Here is a 16,055-nt window from a genome sequence, read left to right as displayed (position 1 = left end):
GAGGCAGCTGCACTATGAGCCAGCTTGTCAGAAAGATAATAAAGAAGGAGATAAAGAAAATTGAGGAGTGTGATCACAGGTCAAGATCTCACCCAACTAAGTTTATTGTTTGTGCTTACAAAGGCAAGCAGATTCCTGAGTTCAAGGTCAGCCTCAGACAGAGCAAATTTAGGTCCAGGCATGGTAGGAATGGTAATCTCAGGATAGGATTCCACCCAGCTGGCTTATTGTCTATGCTTATAAAGGCAGGCAGATCTCTGAAATCATTTGCCATGTTTTGTTTTGTTTTGTTTGTTTTGTTTTGAATGTACTTGCTGTTTTCTAAGAGTCAGAGGGCTAAGGTCAAAAAATGCTAATTCATGGGATAATCAAAAGGGAACTTTGGTAAACAAGAGAGAGCTACCCAGAGAGAACTGTTTGGAGAGTGAACACAGCCCTTTCAGAATTTTTCTAGCAGCTATTCTGACTTTGGTTGGAAAATCCAACAATTTTTTTCTAGCAGCTTTTCTGACTTTGGTCAGAAAACCCATGAGCTATCCAGAAAGCTTTTAGAATTATTCTCTAGCAAGAGAGCTATCTCAAGTAGAAAGCTATTTCCAGCAGAAAGCTAACTCAAGCAGACTATACAGCCAAGAGTTATCTACAGAAAACTGTCCAGGGAGCCATCTTGAGCAGACTACAGAGCTGTTATCTTGCACTCCATCATTTGACTTCAAGTCATTTCTTTCACTACTCCCAAACACTCCTTCCTCAGAACCCCATCTCCAAGCTGAAGATGGTCCTTGGCAGAAATGGTTTTCTAATTTAGCAGTGAGTAGTTTAAAACTGGCCACAGTGCTAAGATCTTGTGCACATGTACAGATGATTTGAAGTAACCAGTTTAAACCTACAATTTATGGTCAGGTGCCATCCATTTTATGATTGTATACTAGAATACACAGGGTATTGTTTTTTATAACTATCACCTAAGCATGCTAATTCTATTTCTGATACTTATTATTTTCAAGTCTCAATGTCCTAACGCTGTACCAGCCACCTAAACTTATATGCTGCTTGGGTTGAACCTGACATCTACCATGCAGACATCAAGGCCTTGGCTCAAAGTGAAATGCAACCAGAAGCTGGATCTTCTGGTGATGTGCTATATTGAGGATGAGCATCTCTACATTCTGGGTACTTTCCACCCATCTAAATAGCAATGCAATGATGAAGTGGGGATACACATATCCCATCTTCTGTCCATAGGGAAAGGTGGGGGTAATTCATGTCTAAGCTGTAATACTCCACCCTGGCCCCTAAAAGGTTCACATACATTTCAAACTAAAAGGTGCATTGCGTCCATAGCCAGGAATTCTCAATGGTTCAAGCTCCGCTCAAGGACCCAGGTGAAGTTTTCTCTGAGACTCAAGGTAAATTCTTAGTTGTGTAACTCTAACATACAATGATCCAGAGGAAACATTTCTATTCCAAAAGCAAGGGGCAGGGCCGAGAAGGAAGAAAAAGAAGAGGACTGAAAGCTAGCAGTATACACAAACAAATGCACATCAGTGTCACGGTGGCATGCTAGAAGCTCCGAAGAGCCTGGAAGCACCCCGCCAGCTCTGACAGCCATAGAGCACACAGTTTTTCTCCTTGGATGGTGTGTTAGTTAGGGTTTTACTGCTGTGAGCAGACACCATGACCAAGGCAAGTCTTATAAAGGACAACATTTAATTGGGGTTGGTTTACAGGTTCAGAGGTTCAGTCCATTATCATCAAGGCGAGAACATGGCAGCATCCAGGCAGGCATGGTACAGGCAGAACTGAGAGTTCTACATCTTCATCTGGAGGCTGCTAGCAGAATATTCACTTCCAGGCAGCTAGGACAAGGATCTTAAGCCCACACCCACAGTGACACACCTACTCCAACAGGGCCACACCTTCTAATAGTGCCACTCCCTGGGCTGAGCATATACAAACCATCACAGATGGCTCTCTTCACTGTCTGGAGCTTTCTATGGCAAATACTCCATACCCCTGGCATCTCCAGTTCCCTTAGGTCTTCACTGCATCTAACAGCTTCAGGATCGCAGCCTCATGTGCTGCCCTTTGGTGTGGGAGATGCTACTTGCTACATCTTACCTGGACTCCCAATACTTCAACTTGGATGGAGGCTTCCACCTGGATTCACCAGCAGCACAAGGGGTAGTGATTTCAAGCAGCAGCCAGGGCTCCTAAGACCACAGCTGCATGAGCCTGCACATCTGGGCTTCCCAGAACGATGACGTGAATCTCCATAGGTGACCCCTTGTGCACAGCAGGCCTAGGTGGGACGTCCTTCTCAAAGGAAAGTCTTTTTAATGTGCTAATACTTTTATACTCATTAGTGTCATAGGAAGGATCCTGCCATTCCTGAGATGCCATGGAGGCAGCTTTTCTACTGTCCTGGTGCAAAGTCCATGGTTACTCTCTGCTGTTACTAATCCCTTTAGGCAGCAGGTTTCTCAGTCTTAACTTTACAGTCACTTCTCTTACAGACAAGTTACAAGGTTTACTCACCCTTCTCTGTTTTAGCCATCTTCAATGCAAACCTGGAAGCAGCCAGCAAAGCTTGAATTTTCCAAGTTCAGCTTTATGTAAAGTCTCCAGGTGTGGGTAAAATGTAGACAAGTTTCCCTCTACAGTAAGTATAACACAAATGGCTTCTGGTTCACTTCCCATTGGAAGCCTATATCAGTCTTTACTCTCCACATTCCTAGTCACGTTCTGGGTCCTGAACTCCCTTGAGAACCACCCACTAAGCTCTGCTTAAAACAGTGGTTCTTACCCTTTCTAATGCTACACCTTTAAACCTCGTGTTGTGGTGACCCCCAACCATAAATGTTTTTCATTGCTACATCATAACTGTAATTTCGCTACTGTTATGAATTGTAACTTAAATATCTGTGTTTTAAAACAGTCTTAGGAGCCTCCGTGAAAGGGTTATATGGCCCTCTGAGAGGCCATGACCCATAAGTTAAGGCTTAGAGCCTACCTCTCCAGACTTCTCAATGCCCTCCCGTAAACCAATTACATGGTCAGGCAATTATAGCAGTGACCACTTGTGACAATTGTCCATGGCAGATACAAAGGTGTATGCAACCTAGCGAGCTGACTCCATGGCTCTTAGGGCTGAGGCAAGGCAGAAAAATCATGATGGGGCAGAACTGTCTAAATCATGGAGGCCAGGAAGCAGGTGAGAGAAAAAAGCCAGGGACCAACACACTCTTCAAAGTCATAGTCCCAAAGACCCACATCCCTCCAACTAGGCTCTACCTCCTGGTCTCCATCACCTCCTAGCAATACCACAAACCCATCAATGGAAAACCCCTTAATTAGCCCAGAGCTCTAGAAAGAACCTAGTAGTCACTTCTCACTGACTGGCTCCACCAGCTGGGATCAAGTCTTTAAATCATAGAATTTGGGGGGACTCTTTATGTGCAAACAACTATAGCAGCTGAGGGAAACTTGTCTGTAAGAGAAGAGAATGTAAAGTTAAGAAACATGAGCAGGCAGCATGCAGTGGAGCCACTGTGCTGGAAAGGCTGGGCCGAACAGAGTGGGCTTAGTGGGGAGGTTAGAGCCACAGGGCTGCCACTGATGCTTGGAAGACATCTTTCCCACTGTATTGGAAAAAAGTACTTGGTTCTTTTTTGTTTTTGTTTTTTAATGAATTAAATTCCTTATCAAGATAGTAATTAAATTACATTTCTCCATTCCTTCCCTCCAAACTCTCCCACATACTCTTCCTAACTCTTCAAATTCATGGCTTCTTGTTTTACTAATTGTTATTATAATAACGCTACTCTCTTTAGCCACTACATATTTTTAGCCCACTTTTTCATGTATGTGACAAAGAAGTCTGACACAGAGGAGTGGTGTGGTCAGTGGATACTCCAGGAAACTACCCAGTGCATTCTGTCAGCCAGGAGACAGAGCAGGAAGAGAGGAGTCAGCTCCTGGTAGAATGTAGGAAGGTGACATCACGTAAGGGTGGCATGTGGAAACAGCAGGGCAGGGAGAAAACAGGATGAGTTTGATGCAAGGAAGAATAACTTCAGACTTGGAAACCTGGGCCATTACCCTACCCCATCCCCCAGTGCCCAGGATCCTCTGCTGAGCCCTGCTTATAAACTAAGGAAATGTCACCCTACAGTGGTCCTCTCTGGCTTCCTTCTGGGGAAGAGGTGCACCCCAAAGATCCTGGGATCTTCTTCATTAAACCCGACAGGGTTAAATGGCTGAAAGTCTTCAAACTTTTTCTGCTATTTACATGAAGCTGTAACACACTGCACACTGAAACACCCAGTGACAGATTCAGCAACATGTCTAAAAGGGTGCAGGATAGACCTGGTGAGAAGGTAAGGGAGATGAGAGCCGGCCACTTCAGACACAGGCGTACACCATACACGGATGATCTTTAGAGCTATCTGCATATGTTCACACTTCTTCACCTACTGTACCTGACTCTGGAAGCACTGGGCTTTCCCGTGTGCTTTGGAGGTGTGCAGACATCGGACCACCATGAACAACCACCTCACAGATCTAAGGTGTCTGTTAACCATTATCCCAGCCACGGCCAGGCCATAGACGTGAGGTTGTAGCTGCTCATCCCCCCAAAGAAGGTAAACTCCAACACAGAAAGATAACTTAATAAAATATGTAGGTGTGTCTGAGCACAGTCACAGGGCTCAAATTGATTTTCTACAGCCTCTAGACTTCCATCTCTTTCTCTGAGAACTGCCTGTGGGCTCATTTCTTAAAGGGGAAGCGACAACAGCAAGTCTGAACTACCGCAGCCCTCATACCTCTCCAAGGTAGGTGATACAGAGAGGGCACATGGACCCTCTGCCATGAGGGTTGGGGGTGAGGGGGCAGGAGCAGAAACTCGGGGACTGGGAGGGGGACAGGCAACTCCTCTCTCCACCAGCCACTATCCTCTTGTAAACAGTGAGAAACTGAGGACAGTGGGATGTTAGGAAGGTTGGGAGGTAACTCAGGGCAAAGGTGAAGACTGGATGTCCCCAAAGGAAGGGCCACCAGGTACTCCCAAGAAGGCAAATGACTCAGCCATCCCTGCCCACAGGTAGCCCATGCTCTGCAAGTATACTCCAAGTACCTCCCATGGCTCCAGAGAACGTACAGACAGCCTCTCATGGAATTTGGCTGAAGACCCATGAAACAGAGGTTCCTCCTTCCCATACAGAAGCATGCATCTTCCTTTATGAACACAAAAAGTGAGCTGGCCTCATGTGATAGTCAGATGTCCCTCAGAGACATAATAACTAAAGGAGCAAAAGCACAGGGGTCATTGTACCAAAAGAAATCATTTTTCTTTATGACTAACTCAGCAAGAACTTCCCATTTGCAAAGAGAAAGGGTTTTTTTTTTTTTCCACATTAAGAAGGAAAAGGGTAGCCACATTCCTCTTCATTCCTTATTTCCTAAGAAATACTAGGGGCATGTATGCATGTTTGTGGATACATGTCTTCATGTGTGTTCCCGCTTATATGCTCGTGTGTGTGTGTGTGTGTGTGTGTGTGTGTGTGTGTATACACTGTCAGTATGTTGACACATGCTTATATGCATATATGTATGTCTGCATGGATGCATGTGTTCATTCACTTGCCTATATATACACATAGGTGCTGTGCGTGTGTGTGCATGCGTTCGTGTGTGTGTGTGTCTGTGTTTGTGTGTTTTCATGTTGATGAAGAAGCTGCAGGCCGAGCCCCTCCTTCTCAGATGAGAAATTCAGACACAGCAGAACACCCCCGTGGTGCTGCCTCTCTTTCTACGGACTTCCATCTAGGCTGGGAAGAGGCAACCGCCTGTGTCAGCACTGCCACTCTCCTGGGTAGCAAGCCCCAAGGTATGGCTTCCTAGTGCTGCTCCAGAGCTGTGATTGGCACTGCTCTTTGATGGCATACAGTCCTAAGGCTGGTATTCCACAAAGTTCACTCTAGCTAGGACTGTGAAGCCTGGTACAGACCTCTGTAAGGCATCAGGCTGTCCTTGCAAGTCACGTCAGGCAGCAGCAAGGAGGGTGTTCTCGGGGTGTGCCTTGTGCTTTCCTTGTTCAGCTGAGCCACAGGAAAGCAGTGCTCATTACTTCTCTTGGACTTAAGGACTGTAAGGCTCCGGGAGCCTCTCCCACAACCCGCTCCTTTCATCTTCCCTCATGCCTCATCTTCAGCCTTTAATCACTTCTCCTGATAAGAAAGTTGCTATTCAACTTTGTAGCCCACAGGATACTTCGCTCAGAAATGGCTCAGATCTTCATGCCTGCCGCTATTACCATAATGAGCAGTGGGGCTTAATAAGGAGGGCACATCTTCTGAGGTCGGAGAAGAAAATTACTGTCCATATTCAAATGTGCAGGCCAGGAAACAAACACTCTACCGTGGCACAGGGCACAGGGGTGGGGTGGGGTGTGGGGAACACAGACAAAGATGGATATGACACAAGACCCTCAGCCTGCTCATTCTCCACGAAAACCGTGTCCCATAACATGAGTTTGGGGTGGCAGGCTCTGTGCAACAGCTGTCCTCAAAGAACAAGGAAGCAGGTCTTGCTTAGAGCTGGGACAACTACCTGAGGATGAGTCCCCCTGGGGCAGCTAGACAACTCAGGCACAAATTCTGTCCCCTCATACCTAAGTCTCCCCACTCTCTCCCTGAACATAAACTTTTCCAGCCCTTTACTACATCTAAGGCTGGGCCTGCCCCTTCTTTCCAGCAGGCCCTGTGGCCACTCTTTTCCTGTCCCCACACTCCTGCAGCTGCCCAGTTGGGAATCCTGCAGCTGCAGGCTCTGTCCTGCTCTATGTGTGAACTTACCTGTCCTCCCAATTGCCCGGTGGCCTAGAATCGCCAGCCCGTGTCTACACACCGACTCCTGCCATCCCATCCCATGGGGCAAAGCCTGTGCCCTCAGCCTGCGGCCACTGCTCCCCCACTTCTGGGCCCAGTTATTCTGGACATTCCTCTGCCTCCTTCAACACAGCTCCTACCCAGCAGGCTTACCAGCCACCAGCCACCAGCCACACTTCAGGTCTGCATGGCCTCTGCTCAGAGCTCCCACCTCTACCAACTGCTCCTTGCTCTACTGCAGGCTGTGCCCACGGCCTCTCCTGGGCATGCTGTCTCCTCAGCACTCTGGCCCTCTCATTCCAGGACACACAGCAGCACCTCACTCCCAGCTTTGCTGCTGTGTCATTGTCTTGCATGGCCCCAGACCCTGATGACGAGCCCTCAGTGGGCAAGAGTAGACAGAGGACTAGAGAAGGTTACATGGAGCCAGCCTGGGGGTGAGCAAGGTCTGCCGTATGTGCAGCCCACACACTCAGACACAGTTTGCCGTGTGTAACCTGCCCACCCCACATACTCAGATGTGTGGCTGTATGCTACCCAACTCAGGGAAGGCCTGCTGTCTCTTACCTCCTAACATCAACAGCATAATGGGCCCATCTCACTGTTAGTTCAAAGGCGCTACTACAGGCCAGGCAGGACCCACCTGCCAGTAGGGTCATTCCAGTCAGTCCTGCCCTCTCCATGTAAGTGGTCTAGGACTCTATCCTCTCTCTGCAAGGATGTCTGAGGCCAGAAAGTACCCCCAACTGATCTGGCACAAGGCCATACAGTATAGGTAGTGTCCCTATATCTCATCAGGGCATGGCAGGTCAGGGCCTGGGCCCCAAGGTCCTGTTCAAGAACTTAGAGTAGCTAAAAATCTCCAGGCAACTCAGAATCCCCACAGCAACACATCCCCACTATAGCACACAAGCCCCACACGACACCCCCACACTACAGCACAGGATCCCCACACAACACCCCCACACTACAGCACACAAACAGCAGCACATCCACCGCATTACAGAGTAACAGCCCCACACAACCACACACCCAAACTAGAGCACACAAATACCGCCCACACAGCATCACTCACCACACCAGAGTTCACTAGCCATGAGCAGCAGCACTCTCACACTACAGCACGGGGCACTACCTACTCCACACCACAAGCAGCTCTACCTACCCCTTCACCCCGCTTTGCAGCAACCTGCCAGAGCAAAGAAGAAATAAACATTCATTTCAAAGATCCCTTTTCTATTGACCAATTTTGTCTTTAAAAATGTCTGGAAACGATGAAGAAGATGATCTTTAGTTTGGCATTTTGTGACATTTGCTGCTTTAAGGGTACACTGGGTGAGAGAGACATCAACCCATATAAAGCCATTAGCCTACAGCGGCTATTCATACATTCAGTTAGGCACTGGACAGGAAAGTGTGTGCTGCCTCGAGTCTGCTACATGGCCCAGGAGCCAGGACATGGCCTCTGAATAATGAGCTGGGCTAGACCTGAGGACCAGTACAGCAGTGGTCAGAAGAACTGATATCGGAAGTAAACACCGTGTGTGTGTGTGTGTGTGTGTGTGTGTGTGGCCAGCAGCACTCTGGGAACAGCAATCAGAAGCAGGGGCACAAGAGTCTTCGGCAGGATAAGCCTCGCAAGAGCAATACAAACCCAGGCCCCAGTCAGCTCAGCAGACGCTGGTGTCTGATACACCTTGATACTCTCAAGCTACCTACTCCAGCAGCAAGAGACCTTTCCAGCTACCACAGGATCTCTTGCCTCTGGCCTGGCTCTGACCTTGATGATTCTGGAGTTAGAACCCTGGCTGACCTGGCCCCACAAACACAAAAGCCAAGCCTTCACCACTCTCAAGGGAAGCCATTCTCAAGGTGCGCCTGCTGTCCCTGTCCCACCAGTGCACAGACTGTACTGGGAAGTGGGACTTGCCAACTGTACCACCTCTCCCACTGTCTGCTGTCTCTGAGTGACCTGCCTTGGGACCCCAGTGGCATCACTTACAGTTGTCAGGTTCACTGGCCAAGAGTTGTCTCTCCTTTTTATGTGTGAACAATAAACAGTGTGCTAATGGATACCGGACTGCCTGCATCTCTGTGACGCAGAAGTTGCCTTCAAGACAGACACCTAGAAGTTGTCTGGATGTAGGCCTACAGGACAGGTGGCAGGGGATGCTCCCTCATCACCCCATTTCCAGCAGACAAGTGTCCACAAGGACCCATGAATGGTTCTTCTAATAAGTAGGTTGGAGTCTGGAGTAAGTGGTCTCCCCAACACCTTCAGGCAGAATTTCAAAGCTGTCACCAAGCTGAAGATAACTTCAATTACTGAGATGCCATACATGCCAACAGCCAAGGCCTTCGCCATGGAGCCCACTGCTTTGAGGCTGCTCAGAAGGCAACAAAGGGAAGTTCAAGGTCTGTGTCCCAGGAGGCTGTGCATTCCTCAGGGATGGTATCTTAGGCCCAGAAGCAGGGCCCATCTGCACGCTGAAGCTGCTGGGTTTCTGCCAGGATCCTGCTCTTTGGTACAGTCAGGCTACTGGGGATGGGGCGGAGGTAGATTTGCAGATAGGACACCAATGACACCAGGAAGAAGCCTGTCCCAGGGAGCAGCCTTGACAGTCATCCATGGATGGGCAACAGTTCCAGAGGTTTCCTCACAGTGGCTACCAGAGGAGAAAAGCACTAGCCACCCCAGTACATCATACAGCTTGGGATCTGTGGGGGAACTACGACATCTGCTTCCCATGCTGTGTGATCTCCTGCCCCGCCCCACTCTCACCCTGCCTCCGAGGCTCTCCTCTGTGATTCAGAGAGACACACGTTATCCATCACTGTACGTAGGCACATGTGAGCAAGCAACAAGGTCCCCAGAAGAGTGGGGCACATACCTTACCCTATACCCAGCAGTAAACTCCATGCATGTGTGCATCTGCCCACAGGCCTGACTCCTACACTGCATCCCATGAAGTCTGTGGGCTCAGAGCCCGGCATCCCTCAGTTCCAATCCTGAGTCATGAACTCACAGAGCAGGGGCTGCCCTGAAAGTGGGCACTGCCCTGGTTGAAGAATCACAACTGTGCATAATGGCTGGGAGCAGGGGACTGAAGGGAAAGGGCCAGATGAGAGAATAAAATTATCTAGACACTACTGACCTAATCTGAATAATGATCACACAGTGGCCCTTTTGTTCAGACTTCTCTAAGCTTCAAACACGAGCCAATCTGGGGTCATCTCTGCACTGCTGCTCCTGTGTATAGGAATGTAATCCTGGGCCAGGTTTCTCCACAGAAATGTGTGCAGCATTTCCAAAGCCATCAAGGTTTTCTAAGACCAGTTTGGGTAGTTATAAAGTATTCCAAACAGCCATTCACATGGCTTGGATACAGACTGAAAGTATCCTAGACTCCATGGATCACAGGCTGGCGCTGGGTCAGAAGTCAGCCCTGGACTTGAGGTCACCAGAAAGGCTCTATACCTTGGCCTCCAGGAGGGGCAGTGCACAGCCTGCTCTGCTCTACACCGCTGATCTCAAAGTACACTTTACAAAGCTCTGCCTGCTGACAGCATCGCCTGTGTTCACTTCCAGTTCTATATTAATGACCGGAATTTTTTCTAAATGGTTGCATAATTTTTCAGTGACACATCTGACCCCTCTGGGTGTCTTCATTCATTTTCCATGAGGACATCTCCTTTTTATTTTTTCTGTGTGGATTCCCTGTATATTAAGGACATGGGGTGTGTTTTAGTTCCAGCTGAGACCCCCCCCCCCAAAAAAAGCTATTTCTGATTCTCACCTGCCCTTTAATTTGTGGTGCTTCAAACAAACATTTAGGTTGTCAGTACATGCTCAGAATAATCTAGAGCAATACCTTTCCCTGAGGCTCTTGTCAGTTAAAAACCAACATTTTAGTATCAAGTGTCATAAAAGTGATGTAAATGCTACCCCAAATGTGTGCTGGTGGGCTGCAGCAGGTGCTTCTAAGAGGCTCTGACTCTTGTTCCATTTAGCGAGGCCACAGACAACAAGAACCCAGGAGCTCGGTCCTGCCTGTATGTTCTGGTTCCAGGTCAGGGCTCTAGTCTTACTTCAGGGGAAGGATCTGACACTCCTTTGCTAGGCCTGCTTCCCCTGGTCCTGTGACAGCTATTTATGTAGGGGCTGGGCCCACAGCAGAAAGAAGTGTGTGCCCTCAGGGCATAAGCTGATGCAGGCCTACTCTGAAGAGCTCATATGTCTGGAATGGCCATGGTGGGTGTGCATGTGCACATTTGTGCATGCAGGGGTAAGCAAGCCTTCCCGTGCTGCCTCCGCACACTACAGATGCAGCGTACACTCCTGTTTCCATCCCTTGGAGTGGAGTGGAGGCTGCCAGTTCCAAACATCTCAGCACTCTAAGACGACATCACTGTTTCTACTCAACAATGGAGCTGTTCTTTCTCTCACATTTGGGGAATGCTACCATGTGTTGTAGGCGGTCACGTGAATCTGCCTTTAGTACATTCCAGGATGTCATAACAAGAGTGTGTGGGAAAGTGGTCACCCTTTGCATGGCATCTGGGAACTTAGCTTTTGACCTACTCTGTAGGTGCTAAAGGAAAATACCAGGCCAGCTTACCTGAACTATTCACATACCTGTGCTAAAACACAAGAGTTTCTCACCTGATTTCAGAGGGCAGACAATGCCCCATGACCAGCCCACAATAAAAGCCTAGTTCCTGGATCTCTAATGGGCATGGCCCCTCATTTTCTGTTGGGAGAGTGTGTTCCATGCATCTCTCGTCAGGAGTATATGGGGACCCTGCCGTGCATGCCTTTCCTTCCTACTGATCAGGTCAGGTCTCAGTGGCAATCCCACTCAGCGTGAGTTATGACCAGGGCTTAGTCATTATTAGCGCTTCTAATGGAGCCCAGATGTCTGGTGACAGGGGGACTCCAATACAAGCAGATGTGCATACAGTAAATTAGCTTAACTCACCTAGGTAAACAAGGATTATGAAATACAAGATCAGTACATTGATAAACTCAAGAGTATCTGTATTTAGACTTGAGTGGAATTAAACTGTTATCTTTCCTATTATTTTATATTATTATCTTTCCTCTATTTGGTCATGCTTGTGTTCCTACATGGTATCTGGTAAATCTGTGAGACGTGCCTGACCTGTGGACCTCATGTATCCCACATGTAACTCTGCACCTCAGTTTTGATGCCTCCAGCATTCATATGGGGGCACTTAGTCCTCAAGGTACTAGTACTAAGAGGAGTTAGTACTTTCAGGAATGTAGTCCCCTTCACAAGCAGAGCAACACCCTTACCAAAGCATTGAGCCTTAGTCCTTTTCATTCTCCGCCTTAACTACAAGAAGACACAGCACCAAGGCACCATCTTGGAAGCAGACAAAACTGACAAGGAGCTCTTGGACATCCCTGCCTCCAGAACCATGGAAAATATGTCTATTACTTATACATGATCTCATATCAGAGACCTATGGAGACCAGAGATGGATACAGACATGGAGAGAGATGACTGGCTGACAGAGGCATACTGCTCAGCACTCCAGTGTCCAAGGGCAGGACAAACTGACATGCCCGAGCTCTGTTAAATGAATTTCCCTCTTTCTGTGGGAACTATGGGAACAAACTCCCAGAAGGACACATGCCAGAGGCAACAGGCATGCTCCAACCTTATCTTACTCATGCACAAAGTATGGATCTACCAGGCTGCAGGGCTTAAAAAAAAAAATCACCGATGCAATTTTAGTATTATTGCATGTTCTCCCCAAATATCTAAATTCCTCTTTTTTCACACACCTGCTTCTTGGCCTGCCTGTCACTGGCAGTTTTAAATCCTCCAGAATACATCTAGCAACTTACTTATCAGCTCCGATTTCTTTCTTTTAAATTGTGTACTCGAGGTGTGTGTGTGCGTGTGTGTGTGTGTGTGTGTGTGTGTGTGTCCATGTGTAAAAGTACATGTGTGTCAAAGATACAGATGGAGGCCAAAGGACAACTTGCCTTCCGTCCTCTGGAGTCAGGTCTTGATGGCCTCCAGACTAGCGGTCTCTCCTGGGATTCTTCTGTCTCCACCTCCCATCTCCCAGCAGAGGAGCGAGTACAGGACTCTACATGGGCTCTGGCAGTCATGACAAGTGTTTTACCCACTAAGTTATCTCCCTCACCCTCAACTCTGGCTTCTAACCTCCTTGTTTTTAATTACTGCTTTCTTTATTGTTATAAACGGACTAATTTCTCCTCTTTTTGAGCTAAAGGTGAACTTTGTTTATTTTGGATAATTTTAAATAAAATCACTTGAGTTTGACATCTACTTACAAGCCTAAAACCCTTTCTGTAACTCCACGATCATTTTCACCCTGACCTGTGTTAATGCTAAAGCTTGGTCATCTGTTTCCCAGATTGTTAGTGTCTGGTTTAGTTTTTTTTTTTTAAATTAATTTTATTTACTCTTTTTTCCTTACATCCTGACCACAGTTTCTCCTTCCTCTTCTCCCATTCCTCCATCTCCCCTCTCTCTCAGATCCACTCCCCGCCCCATGTTTCCCTTCAGAAAAAAGCAGGCCTCCCAGGGATATCAACAAACATGATATAGCAAATTTTAGTAAGACTAGGCACGTGCCCTCATTTAAGACTGGATGAGGTGACCCAGGAGGAGGAAAGGGGTCCCTAAGTAGGCAAAAGAGTTAGAGACAGCCCCTGTTCCCACTGTTAGGAGTCCAACTTGAATACAAGCTATAAGCCCTAACACAGAGGTAGAAGACCTTGGTCAAACACATGCAAGCTCTCTGACTGTCATCCTTCAGTCTTTGTGAGTCTCTATGAGCTCTGGTTAGTTGATTTTGTAGCCCATGTTCTCCTGGTGTCCTTGACCCATCTGGATCCTACAATCCTTCCTCCCCCTCTTCTACAGGATTCCTCAAGTTCTACCTGATGTTTGGCTGTGGGTCTTTGCATCTGCTCCTATGAGTTGATGGACGAAGCCTCTCTGATGACAGTTATGCTGGGCTCCAGTCTGAGAGTACACAGTATATATCATTATGAATCATTTCATTGATGTTTTTATTCTCCAGTCATGTTTGGTTCTATCCTAGGTCTCTGGGCTATCCAACCTCTGGTTCCTGGCCATCCAGGCAGTGTCAGGCGTGGGCTCCCTCTTGTGGTGTGGGTCTAGGCAGCCTACATGGATGGCTACTCTGATTCTGAAAACTTTCTGGCTAAGGTTGGATGACTTTTTTCTATGTTACAGCACCTTAAAAGACGGATTCTCTGTTAAAACTTAGTTTCTATCCAGAGCTTGTCAGCCCCTCTCATTATCAGACTCAGAGTGACGTCATTTTATCCAGATGAAATTGGACTTGGTTTCCTTCTGTAGGTGCTCTGCTCAGTTCCTCTGTATGTTCACACAGCTGGAGAAGTTCAAGGCTCATGGCTTTCATGATGATACATGTGCAGCCACCACTCAGTACCATAGGAGACATGAGGGCCTGTACCACCAAGGCTGTCTGTCTACCACCCATCTGAGATGCTTCTGGCTCTGAGCTGAGGTGGCAACCCCAATGCAGAGTCTGTGCATGGACCACACAGGATCCACACTGACTCCCCACAGACTGTTCTACTGTGCAAACATGTTTCCTCCTCCTCAACCTGAATGGCACAGCCTCTTTGCACGATAAAGCCCCTGTCCTTTCACTGTGACTGTCAGGTTCTCTCTTCTACTCACTGGCTCTCTCTGGAAATACTGCTTCCCTCTGCCCTACAGTTCCTTCTGTTTCCCCATCCCATCCAAACAGGCTTTTCTCTCAGACTCACTCTTGTTGCCTCCCACACTCCTTTGCTGTGGGATATACTAGGTCCTCTTTCCAATGTGCCTGTCTGGTCACCACCCCCAACCCTGCTGAACCTCGATATTCCTTGCCCTGGCTATAAGGTCCTTTCAGGGAAAAAAGGAGGCTGTCCCTGCCTGTATTGCTCTTCTCCTTTTGCAGGCAGTAGTCACCAAGCTCAGTTATGACAGCGGCACTCTTCTCATGTCTCTTCTGATTTCTCTTCCCTGTCCCCCTGCAGGTGCCCATAACAGAGAGTCTCATGTTTTCCCCAGTGGAGGATCTCCCCTCACTCCCAAGCCACTTCCAGCACGAGCTGCCTTCCAGGGTGGAAACAAGACCTGAGCCAAGCAGAACTCTGGGATGATTACTGAGCAAATGTAGAAATTGTGGATGGAGGTTGAGAGGATGAGGGACCACACAGTCTGGGGCTCACATTCAGAACTGCCCTGTCCTGTCCTCTCTAGAGTCTCACTCGGTAGCCTCAGATACTTCAGGTCTTCACTCATCCCAAAGGGGAGCAAGAGGAGGTACCAGGTCATTCCCTAAAGGCGGGCTAGTGGCACTAGGAACGGGGCCTATCCAAATCCTGCTGGCATAGATTTGACACACAATGTGGCTTTCAGAGCAGGAACTGCCTCTCATCCTGTGCGTGCTGCCTCACAGGCCCCCAGGCAGCACTGGCCACATGCACACAGATGCTACTTCTCATGATGAGGGTGGCGGCTGTGCAGGAACAAGACACAGCAGTACGCTGATATACAAGAGTGTTCACAGACCACCAAACCTGCAGGCGCCTCAGCAGCTGGGGTCCACAGGAAGACCCACGATTGTCTAGGAGACATCATTTAAACAATGCTGCAGGTGGCTGCCACCTCCTGTTTCCACAGAGCTTCTATCTTTAGGACTGAGAATAAAAGTCCCACTCCTCCCACAGGTAGAAGCTCACTATATTGGCTTACTACTCCTCTGCTCCAGCTGTTTCCGGAGATTGGCAGGACAGGGCCAACCCTGTCTGGGCTAAGCGAAAGGATGCCAGGAGAACCAGCCCTGTGGATCAGCCTATGAACACAATGCCTCCTGGGGAGGTATCAGCAGTCTTATGTGGGGCCCTGCATGGTCCACATCTCAGCTATGTAGCCACTTAAGAGTGCCACACACCTGTCAAGTGTCGTCAAGTCACACTGCAGTCAGCACTGTGGGGTCATGTGCCCTAGAGGGAACAGCAGGTACTGAGGGAAGGTACAGGCTTCCTTCCCCTCATTCCCAAAATTACTTACTGAAGAAAAAAAAAAAACCCACAGAAAATAAGGAAGGCAAAGAGTG

General features: G+C 48.1%; 1 protein-coding gene and 1 non-coding gene across 5 annotated transcripts in view; one reads left to right on the top strand and one right to left on the bottom strand.

Annotated features, from left to right (window-relative positions):
• The window catches only part of Tbc1d22a (TBC1 domain family, member 22a), a 287,645-nt gene that overhangs the window by 32,342 nt on the left and 239,248 nt on the right, over nucleotides 1-16,055 (bottom strand).
• On the top strand, nucleotides 423-485 carry LOC120093936 (U7 small nuclear RNA). The gene has a single exon (XR_015626209.1). It is a non-coding gene; the product is annotated as a U7 small nuclear RNA (small nuclear RNA).

Source organism: Rattus norvegicus, chromosome 7 (assembly GCF_021556685.1).
Source record: "Rattus norvegicus strain SHRSP/BbbUtx chromosome 7, alternate assembly SHRSP_T2T, whole genome shotgun sequence".
NCBI lineage: Eukaryota > Metazoa > Chordata > Mammalia > Rodentia > Muridae > Rattus > Rattus norvegicus.
This window is presented reverse-complemented; position numbering and strand designations above follow the sequence as displayed.